Raw genomic sequence first — 21,076 nt, 5'->3', positions numbered from 1 at the left:
TGGTACATGCCCATAGTCCCAGCTACTCAGATGGGAGGATCACTTGAGCCCAGAAAGTCAAGGCTATGATGAGCTATGATCATGCCACTGCACTCCAGCCTGAGCAACAGAGCAAGATCCTGTCTCAAACAAAAACAAAAACAAAAACAAAGTGTGAACAGTGTGATCTTCCCCTGCAGCCTGAGCATTCTGTAACAGTCTGATACATATATCTCACTAGGCACCCAAGAACTGACTTGAAACTATGCCCACAGGCTCTGACAGTATACATCCAGGTGTGATTTATTCAGTGGCCATAGGGAAATTTTCAGTGTGTTCCATCAGTAACACTGATAAAGCAAAACCAAACCAAACCACCACTGACAACTCAATTACCATATGCATTGCCTATGGGCTACCTACCACCACAGACTGCCAGAGTTCCAGGCCCAGACAGCCACCCAGGAGTATGGAGGTAGCAGCAGGATGGGAAAGCCACCTCCCCTTCATACATCACTACTAGGAGTAAATGGACTAGGGGATGTCCTTGTTGCGAGGCAGCAAACAGCCAATTACGCTTTCTATTGCCTGGGAGATATCTCCCTTTTCCGGGGCAAGCAACACTCAACTTATACTGTTGTGTGGTGTGGTTTCACCCTGCAGAATAAGGAACTTTCCTTCTAGATGGTCTCAGAAATGTTCTCCCTTCACGGAGCCCCAACACATAGGGTGCTACTGGGTTTGAATAGTAGAAGCTCATTCACACCCCCTCACTTCTAAATTTCCTAATATGAAATGACATTGCCTCAGTACTCTGCAGAGCTACTGTGTCACTGGCTACAGCTATAGAGAAATCTTCAGATTCATGCAAACGAGTAACAAATTCTTTCTTTCCTTTTTTCTTTTTTTGAGACAGGATCTCGTTCCGTTGCCCAGGCTGGAGTGCAGTGGCACGATCGTGGCTCACTGCAGCTCTGGCCTCCTGGGCTCAGGTGATCCTCCCACCTCAGCCTCCTGAGTAGATGGGACCACAGGCATGTGCCACCATGCCTGGTTAATTTTTTTAAAAAGTTTTTTTTTTCTTTTTTTTTTGAGACGGAGTTTTGCTCTTGTCTCCCAGGCTTGAGTGCAATGGCGCGATCTCGGCTCACTGCAACCTCCGCCTCCCAGGTTCAAGTGATTCTCCTGCCTCAGCCTCCCAAGTAGCTGGGATTACAGGCATGTGTCACCAGGCCTGGCTAATTTTGTATTTTTAGTAGAGACGGGATTTCTCCATGTTGGTCAGGCTGATCTCAAACTCCTGACCTCAGGTGATCCACCCGCCTCGGCCTCCCAAAGTGCTGGGATTATAGGCGTGAGCCACTGTGCCTGGCAATTTTTAAAAATTTTTTAGAGATGGGTACCGGGTTTAAGTGATCCTCACACCTAAGCCTCCGAAAGTGTTGGGATGGCAGGCATGAACCACCATGCCCAGTGTAAATTAAGTTTTAAGGGGAAGACAAAGTTTGGAGAATCAAGTAGGGCAAATGTAGGAACACTCTGTTAGCACCTTCTTCATGTAACCCTCAGAAAGCCTAAAAGCCCATGTTCTGCCAGGGTACATTCCAGAGCACACTTCAGCCCTTCTGCCCTCTCAAGGTAAAAACCTTTTGTCTTAAAACCAGACAAAATCCCAAAATTAACAGTCAAGTAATAAACAGGTGCTATGTAAACATGGCATGGAGACAATAGGCATAGAGCTTTTCAGCCTCAGTAGAAAGCTTTGCCCATGTGGCAGAACCCACCAAGTACTCCCTCTGCTCTAGATACACAACAATGACCTATAACATGAGGTGGGAAAGAGAAAGAGAAAAAAATTATACATGCACACACACACAAATATATAGCCAAGCTAAAAAATAAAGGTAGCATCTCTCTGTAGAGTAGAAATGGAAAAGAAATCCAAAATCCCCTAGCTGCTGGACTTGAGAAGCAGGTAATGGTGTCCAGGAGTCCAATTTCTACGGAGTAAAAGGTATTAAAAGTCCTCCAAGTGGCCGGGCGCAGTAGCTCACGCCTGTAATCCCAGCACTTTGGGAAGTCGAGGCAGGAGAATGGCGTGAACCCGGGAGGCGGAGCTTGCAGGGAGCTGAGATTGCGCCACTGTACTCCAGCCTGGGCAACAGAGCGAGACTCCGTCTCAAAAAAAAAAAGAAAAAAAAAAAAGTCCTCCAAGTAAGACAAAGGGCAGCGATCAAGCTCACATCTGAAGTCCAATTCCAAACCAAGTCATTTCACTTTGTTATACCTTGGTTTCTTCTCTCCGCAGCAAGGGAACTTGCTGAATGGCAAAGCAAAGTGCTTTGAGGCTCTAGTTTAAAAAAGTCCTGGGAGTGCAGAAATTCATTCCCATCTTTAATTCCTAAGCAATCAGCCAGCCCTGTAGCATGGAATCCACCCACTCATGTAGTTAAATGTGTTTCAATGTAGAACACACACACACACACACACACACGTGTGAGGAAGGACCTGCCATCATCTACCCTTTCTGGGTTGTTAGGTTCTGACAGTTAACCTGAAAGGCTATACTGTGACAGCCAAAGCATGAAATGATAAAGACTGTGGGGCAAAGACTAATTGTCAAGCCCTCCTCCAGCTCAGAAGGTTCATGGCTTTGGAGGAAATTCACATATATGTGAGTAATTGGTGGTAGGAGCCTGTGTGTTGTGGCAGAAACAGCACCGGCACCAGCCTGGGAATCTGTAATTATAGGTGCCAGCTCCACAGTGGGCTGTTAATTGTCTTTAACTCTGGGCCCTGGCATCCTTGCTGATAACAAAAAGGGTCAGAATCAGGTGATTTTACAGGCAACGTTCAGGGTTAGAGTGAAATGCTTCTGAAAAGAGTCTGATACACACTGGGGTAGGAAAATACTGACAAGGACTCCAGTTACTACTTTTCTTCTCAGGAGGTAATAACCACCAAAATTTAGATTCTAAGAAATATAAACCAAACACAGAAGCACCAGGATGGGAGAAGCCACCCTTACTACTTCTCTTAAAACATCACAGACAAGGAACCTAGTATTGAGCAAGGCCCCCAATGTAATTTCACTGTTGTCATCAGTCCCCTTGGAACGCAGAGCTACAAACAAAAAGGCATCTCTGACTCTGTTAAGAGTATTCATGGGATGCCCTGATTCCATTACACACTCTTTCAGCTGAAAGTGATTCGAAACGCAACATTAAACTGCACATTTCCAGAATGGAGGAGAAAATCTGGTACAAGGTGACAAAGAGAAACCATTCGGAAAACTCTTTTTGACAGTGTATATCAATTTCAAGGCACAGGGAGGAAACATCCATTTTGTTCAAAAGCATCAGACTTTGTGGATTCTGTTTGGATGCAGCAGAAGTGTTCTTCTCTTTCAAAAGTATTAGAAACGCATTGTTGGGAAAGAAAGCAGGGCAGCTGAGGGACAAGCCAGGGTTACCTTACCATCGTCAGAGGATGGCTACTCTGTAGATGCTAATTAATGTTATCAAAAAATAGCTGAAAGGAAAAAAGCAAGCTTAACAGCCTGGAATCAGTTTGGGTGTATTTCTTGTCATTCAATTTTCAGAATGGAAACTACTAAATAAGTCTGCAAATACGATGATTCATTTAACAAGACCCCAACTATGCAATTAAGCTCCTAAGCAAAAATATTCACAAATGATGGTCAAGGGAAAAATATTTCAGATCTTTAAGTAGCAGCAAAAATAAGTGACCACTCATAGAGCCATAGCTGAGTCCCACGTTCCTTGCTTTCTTCACAACCAGCCCAGTCTGTACTCATACCACCCAGAATAATTTCTCAGTGTCATATTCAGCCACTTTCTGTAGAAACATCTTAGTCTACCATTTTGCTATACCAGGAACACTCATGAAACCCAGTGCGCCAGCGCAAAATTTTCCAGATCAGGTAAATGCCTCAGTCATTAATGAAAGGTTTTCAAGGTGCATATCATTTCTCAAAAAAAAAAGAGGTCTATGTGTTTGTTTTCTGTTTTTGAATTATAGTCTGCATACCATAAAATATACCCTCTTAAAGTGATACAATTTAGTGTTTTTTGGTACATTCTCAGGGTTGTGCAACCATCACCATTATCCAATTCCAGGACATTTTCAAAATCTGAAAAAGGACTCCCTATACCCTGTACTTTTTAGTAGCCACTCCCCATCTCTCCTTCGTTCTAAGCCCTTGCAAATACTAATCTACTTTGTCTCTATGGATTAATCTATTCTGGACATTTAATATGAATGGCATCATACAATACATGATCTTTATGACTGGTTTCATTTGCTAAACAGATGTTTTCAAGGTTCATCCATGTTACAGCATGCATCAATACTTCATTCCTTCTTGTGGCTAAATAATATTCCATCACATGAACACATTTTGTTTATCCATTCATTAGTTGGCAGACATTTGTGTTTCCATTTTTTTTAAAACAGTGAATAATGCTGCTATGAACATTTGTGTACAAGTTTTTGTGTAAATATATGTTTTCAGTTCTCTTGGGCATATACCCAGGAGTGAAATTATTGAGCCATATGGTAACCTTAACTTTCTGAAGAACTACCAGTTAGCTTTCCAAAGTGACTGTACAATTTTATATTCCCAATTGGTGGGTTTTAGAACTTTCTCTTAAAGGACTCGAGTTCAAACTAGATTCAGATCTGAAAATCTCAGTGATTTCTTATTCAGCACCCTTTTAAAGGCACCTTGCTGAAAAAGTTTTGCCTGCATGTTTAGATTTCAATGTGTACATCACACAATGCTTTATTTTTCATCTGCATCAGAGGATATGTTTTCTGCTTCTCTCTAGTGCAGGGTCAATATCTAAAATTCACAATACCGTACGGTTCCCCAGCACAAATGTGTACAACCATTTGTTAAGTGCCAAATCAAGCATTTTCTTCCTCATGGCAAGTAGCCAGACTGGGTGAAGACACCAAAGGCATTTATTTTTCTCTCTACTGCAGTCTATTTATGAGTAGGACGAACTTTTCTCTTCTTTTTAAAGATGACTGTTGACTACAATGGCTCACTATTTGTGTGCCAAGACAGGTAGGACTTGCAGAGCCCAGGAAGCAATTTCTTCACTAATACCCTGCATTGGTCACACCCTTGTTTGATTTGTGTCTGATTCGGACCTCTTTACTTAAAAAACAGCAATGTGACGGAACAACTGAGCAGGGTCCCAAGAAGAGGAGTAAACACAATTCAAGGGGTGGAAAATAGAAGCTTTGAAGAGGCTAAAGGAAAAGTGGTATTTTAGCCTGAGGGAAAGAATGAGGAACAATCTCATCACACTCGCCTTCATGCATTTAAAATGGGTTTATTCAGAGAACAGTGGGTGACCAGTTCTTCATGCTCAGAGTGAAACAAACAGGAGGAAATCACATCAAATCAGTAAAATTCTATGGTTGGAAAAGGGAAAATAATTTCTTGATCTTCACATTATACATCTGACCAAAGCTCATGGATCTCCATCCCTGGAATTCTTTAAAAAGATGTAAAGGAGCTTTGTCTATATTTGCCTGCCAAGAATCTTGAGGCGTCCTTCACTGTAATTTCTTTATGGTGCTATAAATCAGGAACTACGTCTGCTGCATGAGGGCAAAACCAGACCCATAAACAATGAGATCTAGACTGTATAATATACTGAGAATGTCTTGCAGTGTGCACTGTGGAAGTAAACAGGACCTCTTCTTTGCTACATGCTCCTGTTCAAAATAAGTTATATTACTTCATGTGGCAGGGCAGGGAGGCTCATCTGTGGTTCATGGTTAGGTTATATGGGCTAGATGCTGCACACCAGCCCTAACTGTAAGGCCTCTCTGGCTCTGCCTGGTAAGAGTTACCCCGTGTCAGTTCCTTACAAGCAAAGGCCTGGGAAGCCCATCTCTCATTCATTGAACATAACCCATTAAGTTGGCTTTGGGAGCTGGCTGTGGTGAAATGAAAAGTAATCAAAGTTTGCAGTCCAAAGTCAATTTCAAGCTATGAATTAAGTATACTGGGAAAGTGAGTTAGCCACTCTGAGAATCAATTTTCCCCACTTGGTAAATACCACTTTCTTCAGACTAAATGAGTATATGTATGAAGGGACTTTATAGATTATTAGTGATGCTGAATGAATAAATTAAACTCACATATAAGAGTCAGTAGAATAGTAATTTACTTGGAACTTCGTTATTTTTGTGTAATTGATAAGTGTCTACAAATGGGATGTTAAGGAATTGTATGAAAGAAAAAAAAATTTTGTGACCTCACTTAGGCTTTAAGAATAAAGTGGTTATCCCACATTTTATCATTAAATAAAAATTTAACATTTTGAAGATTTCTCATTGTCATTTCCATTCATGTGTTCAGATCCCCCCAACATTCCACAGAGAAGAAGGAAGATTGACAGGGGGATTGGGGGCATTCTTGCTTCTCTTGCTCAATAGCTTTGAAACCTCACTCTGTTCATTAATATTAGAGTCTCCTTAACATTTTTCCAAGCATATCCATAATTTTTAATTTTATTGTGACAAAGAGATACATATAAAGGATTCCCATGCCAAATCCCCTTTTCCTGCGAAAATTCTACTCAACCCATAATTTATCCAAGGCTCTTACAACTGTCCAAGTAAGAAATGAGTCTGAACTATGTCTGTGGAAACAGAAAATTCTTAGAGATAAAATACATAATTTAAAAAAATTATGTGGGAATTAAAGGAGAAGAAAATGCCTGCAAATCTGCTGAGGTTCCCAGCTTGGACAATGAAGGACGATGATGCTATTAACACAGGAGAGACGAGCAGAAGAGTTGGTCTGGAGAAGACACTGCATTTTGGGCATTTGAATTTGGGGCATATGTGTGATGTCAGGTGGAGGGGCTAGTGAAGACACAGTTGGAAATGTGGGAGTGGTGCTCAGGAATGAGGTCAGGGCTAAAAAAGATTTGTGAATAGTCATGTCTATATGGTAGTTAAATTATAAAATTGAAACAAGTGTTCTAGGGAATGCATACAGAAAAAGGGGAGAAAAACAAAGCCGAGAACTGAACTAACATATTAAGTGAAAACACAGAAAAATAGGTCTGTTCTCTCATCTACCTTCTCAGCTGCCTGGCAAACTCCTCTTCACTGAATAAATCAGTTAATTTAGGTTGGCCTCTACAACATTTCCTATGGAACCCGCTTCTGAATGAAAACAGGGGACCACCAAATGAAGACTCCTCATGCTCGAAAGAGTTCAGGAACACTCTTCTTTGTCACAGGACTTTTCTGAGTCTTCAATATACTCATGTGGATTGTTGTTCTCCAAAACCAGGTTCCTTTGTAACAATGCCCAAATCTAACTACGGGATGAACATCTAACATCTTTCCACCTTTCTACCATGTGTGGGTCAGATTCAGGGACGGAAGCATTTGACTGAGCTATAGCTTAGGGATACAGTGGGCTTCACTCTTGCATCCTCACCCCCTACTCTTGAAGCCTTGTTGGATGTAAAATCGGAACTGTTCTGTTCCCTCTTGGAAAAGGGCCATGACAGACCATCTCTCTCTGCTTCCATTTTCTTTTTTGAGATGCACAGGCAGAGGTAAAGAGGCTGAGACTGGTGGGGGCTTGCCTGGGAGAATGCCAGGTTCTCTCCCCCTCTCTCTGGCTTTCTCCATTCTGGTTATTCTCTTAAATAGTTTTCCAGATAAGGGGGATCAGAGTGGGCTCCCACTAACCTCATTTCCACTAGTTCTGCCTTGAAGCTTGGGCTTTCTTGTTCTGATTCTTACTTGATTTTTGTTTGTGCTGCTTCTCTGGAATAACCTTCCCTCATCACCAGGATTAGAAGTATTATTTTCCCTCTCACATTGAGAAGGTGGAGAAAAACCACAGGAAAAACTAAGTCTCCAAAACAGATAAAAATATTACAGAGGAGAATCTTGCTGCAATAAAAGGGATCAAATCCTCTGACTTCAATGGATTATATTTTAGGGCCCCAAAAGTCCTCAAAAATGAGGCTGTCACAGTACTGTTAGGGATCTGGAAGGAAGGGCATTGAAGAAGAGATGTGGCTGTGGCCAAATATTAGAGATAGGCAAATCAGGTATAATTTTTTTAACATAGAAGACTATGGATTCTGCACTGTGAGAAGGAGAGAGTTGGTATCCAGTCTTGATAAGATTCTAGAGTAGGCTGAGGACAGTGTAATCCCAGCACTTTAGGAGGCTGAGACGGGAGGATCACTTGAGTGCAGGAGTTCATGACCAACCTGGACAACATGATGAGACCCCGTCTCTAGCAAAAACACAAAATATTAGCCAGGCTTGGTGACACATGCCTGTAGTCCCAATTACTCAGGAGGCTGAGGTGAGAGAATGGTTTGAGCCCAGGAGGTAGAGGTTGCAGTGAGCCAAGATCAAGCCACCACTGTACTCCAGCCCAGGTGAGAGACAGACACTGTCCAAAAACAGATTCTAGAGTACATTATGAAAGGAAGCCTTGTGAGGGCTAGTGAAAGAAAGCAGCAGTCACTGGTGGTCTACCTGGGTACCTTAAGAGAGTAAGTCACCTCATTCCCAATGCTTCTCTCCCAAACCCCTTCCTCGTCCAGCTAAAAGAAATGTTAAGCCATAGTCTTTACTTGGACTTTAGAAATCAATAGTCTTTCATGATCTTTTGGTTGACAGTGAAGAGGAAGGGTTAGCACAAGTAAAAATAAACAAATTAAAAACAGTTGAAATGTAACAAAATGGAAGAGTTTCCATCCATGAGACACTTGTTGTGATTCAGCTCTGTGGCATGGCTGTTGGGAGAGTGAGGGTAGGTTTTAAGGATGTTATCTTTACAAGATGGGTGGCCTTCAGCTCTCTACCACGCAGGTCAATTCAGTTCTGAGAGATGCCACATGTGAACAGGGAAATCACACAAGAACAGGCCAAGGAGCGACCTGGATGATGAGAGGCTCAAGCCAGTGATCGTCTTTGGATGGTAAGAATATCATGTCTTTCTTTTCTTAATCTTATTTTTATATTTAAATTGTACATAAGTAGCTCTCTGCTCCTCCCATCTGACAGACAGCCGCCTCTTCTCTCTCATTGCCAGCTGCATCCCTGAGACACTACGGTGAAGGTGAAGATCAAAGTCAATGGATTTGGTTGTATTGGGTGCCTAGTCACCAGGGCTGTTTTTAACTCTGGTAAAGTGGATATTGTTGCCATGAATGACCCCTTCATTGACCTCAACTACATGGTCTGTGTGTTCCAGTATGATTTTACCTGTGGCAAATTCCATGGCACTGCCAAGGCTGAGAATGGGAAGCTTGTCATCAACGAAAATCCTATCACCATCTTCCAGGAGCGAGATCCCTCCAAAATCAAATGGGGCAATGCTGGTGCTGAGTATATCGTGGAATCCACCAGTGTCTTCACCACCATGGAGAAGGCTGGGGCTCACTTGCAGGGGGGAGCCAAAAGGGTCATCATCTCTGCCCCTTCTGCTGACACCCCCATGTTTGTGATGGGCATGAACCATGAGAAGTAATGACAACAGCCTCAAGATCATCAGCATGCCTCCTGTATCACCAACTGCTTAGTGCCTCTGGCCAAGGTTATCCATGACAACTCCGGTATCGTGGAAGGACTCATGACCACAGTCCATGCCATCACTGCCACCCAGAAGACTGTGGATGGCCCCTCTGGGAAACTGTGGTGTGACAGCCACGGCGCTCTCCAGAACATTATCCCTGCCTCTACTGGTGCTGCTAAGGTTGTGGGCAAGGTCATCCCTGAGCTAAATGGGAAGTTCACTGGCATGGCCTTCTGTGTCCCTACTGCCAATGTGTCAGTTGTGGGCCTGAACTGCTGTCTGGAAAAACTGCCAAATATGATGACATCAAGAAGGTGGTGAAGCAGGCATCCGAGACCCCCTCAAGGGCATCCTGGGCTACACTGAGCACCAGGTTGTCTCCTCTGATTTTAACAGCGACATCCACTCTTCAACCTTCGATGCTGGGGATGGCATTGACCTCAACGACCACTTTGTCAAGCTCATTTCCTGGTATGACAATGAATTTAGCTACAGCAACAGGGTGGTGGACCTCATGGCCCACATGACTTCCAAGGAGTAAGACCCCTGGACTACCAACCCCAGCGAGAGCGAGAGAGGAAGAGAGAGGCCCTCACTGCTGGGAAGTCCCTGCCATACTCAGTCCCCCACAACATTGAGAATCTCCCTTTCTCAAGTTCCCATGTAGACCCCCTGAAAAGCGAGGGGCCTAGAGAGCCCCACCTTGTCATGTGCCATTAATAAAGTCCCCTGCACTCAGCCAAAAAAAAAAAAATTGTACATAAGTAACATATACTGCATATGTAATCACAGTTTTTTTAAACAAATGTTTCATGAAGGAAACATGTACATGAACGTATTTTGTATATTTATAAATATACAAAATAAATTCCTGAGGGAGGAGAGTCATCATCCACAAAGAGGTGGTCCAGGCCAGGGAATACTAAGACTCAGGTGAGCTGGTGACATTTGGGAATGTGGTCCTGAAAAGGTGAAGAGTACTTACTGAGAAATACAAGGAAAAAGTAGGGGAGGGGAAAAGAAGGAGGGCACTGAATCTCGGAGGAGCCAATTGAACGGCCGAAGATGATGGCACATGAAAGCCTAAAGAACTGTGGGAGCAGCCTCTATAGCAAGCTGCAGAGATGAGAGGGAAAGAGAAAGCAGGATATCTAACCAGGAACCAGTTGGACCTAGGAAAGCTGACTTGAGAGGCACCTGTGATGTCAGCAAAGATTTAACCAAAGCCAAAGACAGCATCTCCAAGGGCTCAAAGGGGAAAACTCTCCTTCCAGAGTTCACAAGGGACACTCAATGCTATGACTGGTCCAGCTGGAAAATGAGGTTGGGGAAAGGGTGGATGACCAGAAAATGGCACCCCCAATGATGAGACTCTGCAGACAGAAACCCATGGCCAAAGAGGCACTGAGAGGCACTGTTTGGTCCTCGTGAGAAGCCTCAGTGGGTTGGCTTTTATCCCCATACTCCCTCATGCTCTCGTAGGGCTGGGTTATGAATCTGAATTATCTGAGTGTAGACAGTAGGGAACAGGAAAGGAGGAAGAACATCATGGATAAAATCAGGAGTGTGATTTTTGATAGATAAACTGTTTCCTGTTTTTGCTGGGATTAGTTATGCCAAAAGTGGAAACTCAGCTTCCTGAGATACCTCCCATTTCAACACAAGAAATAGGAGAAATATTTATACCATGGCCTACTAAGGCTGAAAAAATCTTCAGGTGTGTAAAAAATATTTTAAGTTCTAGAGAAACTATTATAGTTGCTTAGGGTTTAACTTCTTTCTCAAACTGTAAAATGAAAATAGACCAGTTCACCCTTAGATCACAGGAATGAATAAAATCAATGAAGAGATAAATTCACTAGAAGAAAACACACTCTAGTAAATTCACCAGAAATCTACCATCATAGATCTACTATTTTCACGTGTTTTTCTGGGGGCAAGTTTCAAGTTGTAACGTTGTCTTTACAATAGCATTATTGAAAGGCACTTCCTACCATAACACCACTCCAGAAAATACTCGGAAGCAGCTCTATCATTTAAGACCCATGTTTCTGTGTCCCAATTTCTATGGACTTATCCAAATTTACAATTTAAAATGTTTAGCATCAGTCAGTAAGTCACACACTCCACAGAACAAGAGGCTCTTAGAACACAATTATTATCTTATTCCCATTGGCTGGTCTCATTCACAACCACCTCTCAAAGAAGAAAAGCAGATGGAGGCTTCCCACATGCAACCCTTTATGGCTCCAGCCTGGTGCAATTTAGGAGTGAGGTTTAGAAGGAATTAGAAAGCGCAGTAATAGAGACAGTCATTGTAATTTGAAACATGAATTTGCTGTTCAAAAGGCTAAACTGGAGTGCTTAAAGCTAAGTGCTTAAAACTACCCCAGAACCCTAAAGTAATGTACCATAATTACAATTACTTTCCTTCAATAATAGATTTAAAAAGTTAATACTTTCTTGTGTTTGGCTGGAATCACTCAGTCATCCATTGTAGTTGTGAGATCTCTTTCTTGGAAATCAACATCTTCATTTGGTTTCCACATGAATAATTCTTGGAAGCTACAAAGTCTTTGAAGGGTATTTATTTTTGCCTTGAGGTCTGGTGGCCTCAAAGTTCACATGAACCTCACAGATGCAAACTATCTCAGCATGATTCATCTATGCCTATAGCGTTCTCACCAAAGGGAGGTCCCTGCCTGTGTGGGGTTTCCGTATTTATACTGCTTTGTGTGTTTATTTGTAGTTAAAATTGTTTTCACAAGTCAAATAAATTTAAAGATGACCTACAATGCACATGCATGAGAAATTAAGCCAAAACTCAGATTCTTGACTGAATCACTGTTTGTTTTATCTTGGTGGTGGGACATGTGCTTTGCCTAAACTTCAAACTTCTTATCCTTCTGCCTCCATAATTGCAATCATCTCACTCTCCACACTGGCTACATTTTATTTAAACCTTCCAACTGTGGAGAAAAAAAACGGAGCATCTAACCCAAGACAGGTGTCACCTAGACAGGAACTATCTGAGAGCTAAGAGAATTTCTTTTCTCCATGAAATGCTGTGGTGGTTAGTGTCAGGCCTTTGAGCCCAAGCTAAGCCATCATATTCCCTGTGACCTGCACCTATACATCCAGATGGCCTGAAGCAACTGAAGATCCACAAAAGAAGTGAAAATAGCCTTAACTGATGACATTCCACCATTGTGATTTGTTTCTGCCCCACCCTAACTTATCAATGTACTTTGTAATCTCCCCCACCCTTAAGAAGGTTCTTTGTAATTCTCCCCACCCTTGAGAATATACTTTGTGAGATCCACCCCCTGCCCGCAAAACATTGCTCCTAACTCCACTGCCTATCCCAAAACCTATAAGAACTAACGATAATCCACCACCCTTTGCTGACTCTCTTTTCGGACTCAGCCCACCTGCACCCAGGTGAAATAAACAGCCATGTTGCTCACACAAAGCCTGTTTGGTGGTCTCTTCACACGAACACGTGAGACATTTGGTGCCGAAGACTCGGGTGAGTGGGACTCCTTCGGGAGACCAGTCCCCTGTCCTCACCCTCACTCCATGAAGAGATCCACCTATGACATCAGGTCCTCAGACCAACCAGCCCAAGGAACATCTCACTGATTTTAAATCGGGTAAGCGGTCTATTTTTACTCTCTTCTCCAACCTCTCTCACTATCCCTCAACCTCTTTCTCCTTTCAATCTTGGCACCACCCTTCAATCTCTCCCTTCTCTTAAGTTCAATTCCTTTCATTATCTGGTAGAGACAAAGGAGACACATTTTATCCGTGGACCCAAAATTCTGGCGCTGGTCATGGACTCGGGAAGACAGCCTTCCCTTGGTGATTAATCATTGCGGGGACGCCTGCCTGATTATTCACCCACGTTTCAGAGGTGTCTGACTACTCGGGGATGCCTGCCTTGGTCTTTCACCCTTAGCAGCAAGCACTGCTTTTCTGGGGGGCAAGCACCCCTGACCCCTTCTCTCCATGTCTCTACCCCTTCTCCACTTTCCTGGGGGGCAAGCACCTCCCACCCCGTTTCCACTTTCCTGGGGGGTAAGCACCTCTCACCCCTTCTTCACTTTCCTGGGGGGCAAGCACCCCCCATCCCTTCTCTCCGTGTCTCTACCCTTCTCTTTAAACTTGCCTCCTTCACTATGGGCAACCTTCCACCCTCCATTCTTCCTTCTTCTCCCTTAGCCTGTGTTCTCAAGAACTTAAAACCTCTTCAACTCTAGCCTGACCTAAAATCTAAGCATCTTATTTTCTTCTGCAATACTATTTGGCCCCAGTACAAACTCAACAATGGCTCTAAATAGCCAGAAAATGGCACTTTTGATTTCTCCATTTTACAAGATCTAGATAATTTTTGTCGAAAAATGGGCAAATGGTCTGAGGTGCCTGACGTCCAGGCATTCTTTCACACATTGGTTCCTCCCTAGTCTCTGCTCCCAGTGAGACTCGTCCCAAATCTTTCTTCTTTCCCTCCCACCTGTCCCTTCAGTCCCAACCCCAAGTGTCACTGAGTCTTGTGAATCTTCCCTTTCTACTAACCCATCTGACCTCTCACCTCCTCCCCAGACTGCTCCTCCTCAGGTCGCTCCCTGCCAGGTTGAATCAGGCTCCAACTCTTCTTCAGCCTTTGCTCCCCCACCCTATAACCCTTCTATTACCTCCCCTCACACCCAGTCTGGTTTACAGTTTCATTCTGCAACTAGCTTTCCCCCACCTGCTCAACAATTTCCTCTTAGAGAGGTGGCTGGAGCTGAAGGCATAGTCAGGGTACATGTGCCTTTTTCTCTATCAGACCTTTCCCAAATCAGCCAGTGTTTAGGCTCTTTCTCATCAGACCCCACTAAATATATACAGGAATTCCAATATCGAACTCTGTCCTACAATTTAACCTGGAGCAACTTAAATGTCATCCTAACAGTTAGGCCAATTCCCAGAATGACTAAAGAAAAATAACTTTTCCTATAAAAGGTGAGAAAATGGCCAAATGACCTAGACTAGCTCTGAAGGGTAAGCACTGAGTCCCAGGTTAAAGATTACACTCTAACCACACACCAGTCATACTCTGCTCTAGGAAAAACCTTAAGTACTTGTGACCTTCTGTCCCTAACTTAGATGTTGTTTACTTTCAGTTTACATACAGTGCAAACACCAGGGCGTACATGATTTTCAAGTCAAAAAAGATAAGGACTAATCCAGAAAGGAGAAGGAATTCTGTTTCATGCAGGCTCCTTGACAGCAGCAAGAGATAACAAAACCACAACACAGGAGGCTTTAGAAAAAAACTAAATAAAAAGCCGTAATCTCAAAGAAGACTACAGCCAACAATAAATATTAATACTATAAAGTAAGGTCCTAAGGACTCCACAGTTACGGAGGAACAAGGGATCAGAAGTTCATATCCATTATTTGGAAGCATTAAGAAATGTTTAGATTATTTTCCATTACTCTGTATTTGAGGAGGAAGGGGAAAAGCTGTTTCAAACCTGTATGCAGAGTGTAATTTCCCTGGGGGGAAAATGGGATTATGTATGAAAAAAGGCTGGAAAGATATACCCCTAATTGGTAACAGTGGTTGGGGAGGGGAGGAGATTACAGGCAATTTTTCTTTTTTGCCTGTTTATATTTTCTACAAGAAACATGACATATATCTACAGCAAAAACTGTGTAACAAATCCTTGAATTTTCCTGCTAAAATTGGTCTATGTTTTGTACTAAGGTAGAGATCTCTACCACAAAACACCAGGTGGAGATAGGCCTGTTTAGTGCTTCTCATTGCCCCAGCCTTATAGGCCCTCATTTCCCCATAAAAAAAGGGATGGAGAAGGGTACTGAGAATCTCTATAAAAGGTAGCCACTTATAGGAGCATTTTGTGAGAGTTTAGGGAGTCCACACAGTGGAGCTGGCTGGCTTAGTGTAATAAATAGGCTGCGGTAAGAGTCATTCTAGGCCACAGCACTCATGGGGGCATGATCTGCCTTAATTTTACCCATGGGGAATGACACAGCAAGGAGCTGGAAGGCTTAGACATGAAGACTGACCTCTGCAGACTGGTGTGAGGGAAATGGACGTGGCTCCCAGCAGCGGCTCTTCCCACTCTCAGGACCTGCCATCTGTGGCCTAAGACCAGAGACCCACAGCCAGGCAGAGGGTCTCCCAGCACAGGCCCAGTCAGCGCCCCGTCTGCAGCTCCTCTCTTGGTAGCACTGCCCTGCTGTGTGCCAACAACTTGGGAGTCACTGTTTTAGAGAATCTGCCAAGCCCCAAGTTTGCCTTTGGGTTAACCCCTAACTATGTATGGCCCATTTTAGGAGTTCCTTAGAGAGGTTTATGTCTTGCACAGGTGGTCAGGTGAGTGTGCACAAAGCTCTGTGATCAGACCCTGTGGTGACCACACCTGATGTGTGCTTGTCCAGAGGGGGCTCACTGCCATGGAGTCTGTAGCAGTGCCTGGCCATGAGCGTCAGAGGCCTCAGCAAAGGCCTTCCTGATCTTCCTCTGGGAACTCCAGATAGCCAAGGAGCAGCCCCATGCTCAGAAAGCCACAGAGCAGGACAGGAAACTTCAGAAGCTCGCCTTCCTCCAAGCTTGGCTTTTCATTCAATTGTAGACTCTGTTGGAGGCTCAGAAGAGGCATGGTAGATGCGCCTGACAGCAGTAACATGCATACCCTGAAAATGATCCTTATAGCAGACACACCTGACAGCAGTAACTCAAGAAATGAGGGTTGCCATGTGGAGGGTGCTAGGGGGAGGATGCTAAGTGAAGATGCTATACAATCTGCATCCCTTTTACAAGCAGTTGCAGTTCTGTCCAGCCTGCCACCACTGGGCCATTTCTGTGTGTAAGTTCCCCATAATAAAACCTTGTGCCTTGTTTGTTGGCTTTGGGTCTCTTCTTCAGGTTCTTGAACGTGGTGTCATCCCTACTGAAATTAATAGGGATCTAGCATGACAGAGGAACATGTGATGAAATAAGCTAAAAATAGGGGCAACACTGGTTAAGAAATAAAGAACATCTCATTGATGACTGAGAAGGGAGAGGCTGGCAGGGAAACCTGGAGGAGGCTGAAATGCCTTTGGACCTGAAGAACTGTGCATGATTCAATCCTTCCTCTTATTGAAGGGAAAGAAACTATTTTTTTTTTCAAAGCACCTGCCAAGAAGCAGGTACTGTGTCTAATTTCTCTTCAACAACCCAAGGAGGCAAGAAGAGTTTTTAAGTGATGGTCCCGAAGTCCCCAAGCAGGGACTGAGAAGCAGATTTACCTGGCTCCCAATATGTGCTACCTCCCAGATCAAGCAAATGGTCTTTTCAGGTCTGTGAATCCATCCAAGGTCATCTCTTGCCTGCCCACACTGGGCTGTTTGGGTGGAATCAGGCGGACCAGGGTTGAGTGCTGGCCTTTCCACTTGTCCCCTGTAACCCTGGACTGGCTGTTAGGCCCCTCCAAGCCTCGGCTCCCTCCCCTCTATAAACCATGGCCATCAACCGCACACCATGCTATGAAGATCATCAGTCAGGGCTGAGCACCAAATCCAGATAGGGTAAATGTGCACGAGTGGGAGCGGGCATCAGGAGCAGTGGTCCTGATTTCAGATCACCTGCTTTGCATGCAGCAGTTGCTTTTCAGCTGTGAGACTAATTGTTCACAACTTGACAAAGCAGGTCAAAGTACAACACAAATTGCTACAACCTCTTGCCAGTCCTCGGCTCATTTCTTCCTCAGCTCTTCCTTACTTGATGGGTAATTAGAACACTTGTCAAATACAGAAAGTTGAAATCACTAATGTGACTCTAAAACTTATTGCAGATCATTAAACATTTACTAGAGGTGCATAATGCAGAGATGTGGTAAATGACATTTCTTCACAGAAACTGTTGAGCTTAGAAATCTTCAATTGTTTCATTTTAGGGGTGAAGCAACCAAAATCTTGAGAGGCTAGTGGTTTGGCCAGACCTAAACCTGAGGGGTTCATTATTCCATTTGCTGTGCTTGCTACCACTCATGGTGGACTATTAATTCTCACCTCCACTCCTGGTTGCTTTTGAACATGTGGGGTGAGCTTTGAGAGAGCCGACGTCCTAAGATAGAGGAACACTCCTGATGCATTTTGTCCTCTCCAGCGAAGGTCAGGGTGCTTCTCAGTCCTGGATTCCTGCCTCGATCCAGCTGCTGCCTTTTCTTTGTCTGCACTGGTTTCTGCTCCATGCCGTGGGGACCATCCTCTCTCTCCTCTCCTTTGTAAGATCCAATAATACTGAAAATGTTGAACTCTGGTGAATTTCCGTCCAGACAATTGCCAGGGACAAAAATAGTGAAATGAGAACAAATGGGAGTGACCCAGAAGAGAGAATGCACCCAGAGAGACCACAGACTCTGGAGTCAGGATGTGGAGGCACCGTCTAGGGACACCAATGTCCCCTGGCTTATGTCCTATATTGCCAGGAGGGGGAAATTTGTGCTGGAAATCTAGGTATGCCCTAAATTAGCGAGTGGAGATCATGGCTGCAAATGCTAGGCAGAGCCAAACCACCATTCTGAAGCAAATCTGTCTCAAATGTTGAGTAACAGCTATTCTGAATAAAAACATTCTGTGCATATGGAAGGCTCTGCCTCCAAAGGAGCTTGACATTTTTAACTATAAAAAGGTCTCAAATTAAATCCATGTGACCTTGAGTGTAACAGGAACCCCAGGAACACCACACTTTTACCAATCAAATGAGAACTTCCAAGACCTTTCTTCCTCTCCCATTTTGTTTTTTTTCTTTCAGCGTTTACTCCTCGAGCACCTCCTACTCCGTGCCAGGCACTGTACTAGGCACTGGGCTCAGATGGGGAAGCAGAGAGGGCAGTTTCTGCTGCACAGAGCTCACAATATAGGGAGGAGCCGTGATCCATCTGTGAAGGTGGGAGATGCCTCAGTCAGGGAGGTCCAGGAGGGGACAGTGAGGCCGAGGCTGAAAGGACTGGCACGGGGGGCCATGGAGAAGGATGGAGGGAGAGAAGTTCAGGTAGAAGCAACTGCATGTGTGAAGGCCGCATGGTGGCGGATGCTCGGCCTGTGTGAGGAGCTGGACAAAGCCATGCGTGCCGCTTAGTTAGGAAGAGGACAGGCTCAGGGGAGGCTCGAGGGATGGGCTGGGGCCAGTCAGAAGGACCTTGCAGGTCATCAAAAAAGTTCAGATGAGCTCAGTAGTCATCTCTGAAGGGCTTTGAGAGGAGGGTTTATCTTTTACAAAGGTTATCCCTGTTGTGTGTGGAAACTGGACTGGTATAGGACAGAGCTGAGAGAGGGAACCAGGGTCTGTTGCTGAAGTTCAGTGAGGTGTGTGACAGTACATGACCAACAGCAGTGCAATGGTGAAAAAGAGAACTGATGTCCACGAGATGTCATCTGGAATCAGAACTGTTGTGTGAGGATGGACTGGGAGCTGGGCACAGTGGGGTGGAGGCCATGTTTGCTAAATGCCTCTATGTGCTGGGCATAAGGAGAGTGTGTTTCCCTAAAAGAAGCCATCTCTGTCATTCATATGCCAGGTCCCTGTGCATCCACTGTTAATGATGTCCTCCCTGGACTGACTGCACCTACTTGTCTTTAAAGAATATGGAAAAGCCTGCAATGGTATCAATGCTGTCATGGTCTTTTCAAACAGCAATACTATACATAATCAATTTTTCAACACCTAAGCAGAGTTGAGCCTGCTTCTAGAAGAGTTTTGAGAGAATACAAAGATAAGATTTGATTCCTGCCACAAACGAGCTCTGGCCTATTAGGGAACTGGGTGTCCCCAGTTACAGTGCAGTGTGAAAAGTGAAGCAAAAGAAATAGAGGGGAGACCCTTGGGCCCCCGGCACACAGAGAGGCATCAGTGAACAGGTGTCTGCCTGGGATGGGATGGAGGAGTCAGGGAAGACCTCAAGGAAGAAGTGATGCTGAAGCTGAATCTTCTAGAAGACATCCCAGGGCTGTTCTTGACAAAGGAGGAGGGAAGGATGTTATCAAGACAAGGGAGATATGAGTACCTGGTCTGGCATTGCCAGAGCTCAGGGTGTGAGGATAAGAAGTGACAGGTGAAGGTAGAAAGAGGCTAGAATCTGGACTTCAGTCTGAAGATACATCACTGAAGGGCTTTCAACAAGGAAGTGGTGTGGCCACCCCACATTGTAGTAATCTTGGGGACTGCCAGATGGGTGCCAATGCAGTGGCCAGCCCTGTAAGGGGCCCAGGTGAGGCTCCTATATGGAGTCTACAAAATATGCAGCTGGTGATTAACAGGGATTGATGACAGAAGGGGTGGGGAGGGGGAATGCAGGTCAGGGTAAATTATCCTAGGTTTTTGGTTTAAGTTTAGGCACTTAGTGGCCTAAGAAAACAGGAGAGAGGGCTCTATTGGGGAAAAGAAAACTATGCTAGTTCTGGGCATCTTAAGTATGAGATTTGCAGGACATCTTATTTATCCATACTTAACCTTTACCCTTGATTGAAAGGGTGATTACATAAACACACACAAAATAAAATAAAAATATATGTGGAAAATAAAACTAGAAAGATCACAGGAAGGTAGGAATTAAGTTAATACAAAAAACATGTACTGTAAGGCCCTTGCGCTTATTAGAAGTGGGTCACAAATGCTTCCTAACAGGCAACACAGATACAAACCAGGATCAGTTTACACAACTCAGGGCCCAAAATGAATTTTAAAAAGCCACAGAAACAAGAAAAAATTACCCTGCTCTCAGTCCCTGGGCTTTTCCTAAATTGCATATGAGAGAAAAGTCCTCTGTGGTCCTGAAAAAAGAGGAGGCTGTGTGATAGAATGAGCAAGCTCTTCAGCAGGGTCCTTCAGCGAATGCCACAGCACACTTCACACAGCTGTTTCTTGCAATCTTCTCCAATGGAGGCACATGGCATAAGCAAGCCATTCAGGAAACCATTGTGCAGGGTCACAAGTGTGAGCTTCAGGCTTTATCCAGGGATAGATTTGAGAATTTCTAGAAGGGTGCGAGGAATAGAAATCCTTCCTATATACTGTTTCTCTCAACAGACTCTTTCAGAAATACCAAAAGGCAGCAAGTTCATGGCCACCCTGCCCAATAAATACCTGAAAAGCAGTTACACCACCAGCCAAGCAATAAATAGGCTTGCTCAGTTGGTTAGGGTTGTGGGGGAAGCAGAATGATCAAGTGTGAGGGAAGTTCAAGTCGAACCCTGCCACGTGCCTCATGGTAAGCTCCTGACGCTCTGCAGAGAGGTGGGAGGCTGACAAGAGGGGAGAAATGACTGGAGGAAGGTTGTCATGGGGCCTGGAGTGTGGGAGGGAAGTGCGGCTTGGGCTTCTATACTTGGGCAACATCGGGATGTGAGTGGATGCTGAAGGTGCATAAGATGGCTCAGGGTGGGATGTGGAGAAGCTGGCTGAAGACAAACCCTGGGGCAGCCTGCATTTCAGTGGCGGGT

At 44.3% G+C, this 21,076-nt stretch overlaps 1 protein-coding gene and 1 pseudogene across 3 annotated transcripts in view; one reads left to right on the top strand and one right to left on the bottom strand.

The window, feature by feature from the left end:
* The window catches only part of PPM1H (protein phosphatase, Mg2+/Mn2+ dependent 1H), a 289,690-nt gene that overhangs the window by 101,908 nt on the left and 166,706 nt on the right, over positions 1-21,076 (bottom strand). The gene's annotated exons all lie outside the window — the stretch shown is intronic.
* LOC106635357 (glyceraldehyde-3-phosphate dehydrogenase-like) lies at positions 9,197-10,350 on the top strand (annotated as a pseudogene).

Source organism: Pan paniscus, chromosome 10, assembly GCF_029289425.2.
Source record: "Pan paniscus chromosome 10, NHGRI_mPanPan1-v2.0_pri, whole genome shotgun sequence".
Taxonomy (NCBI): Eukaryota; Metazoa; Chordata; class Mammalia; order Primates; family Hominidae; genus Pan; species Pan paniscus.
This window is presented reverse-complemented; position numbering and strand designations above follow the sequence as displayed.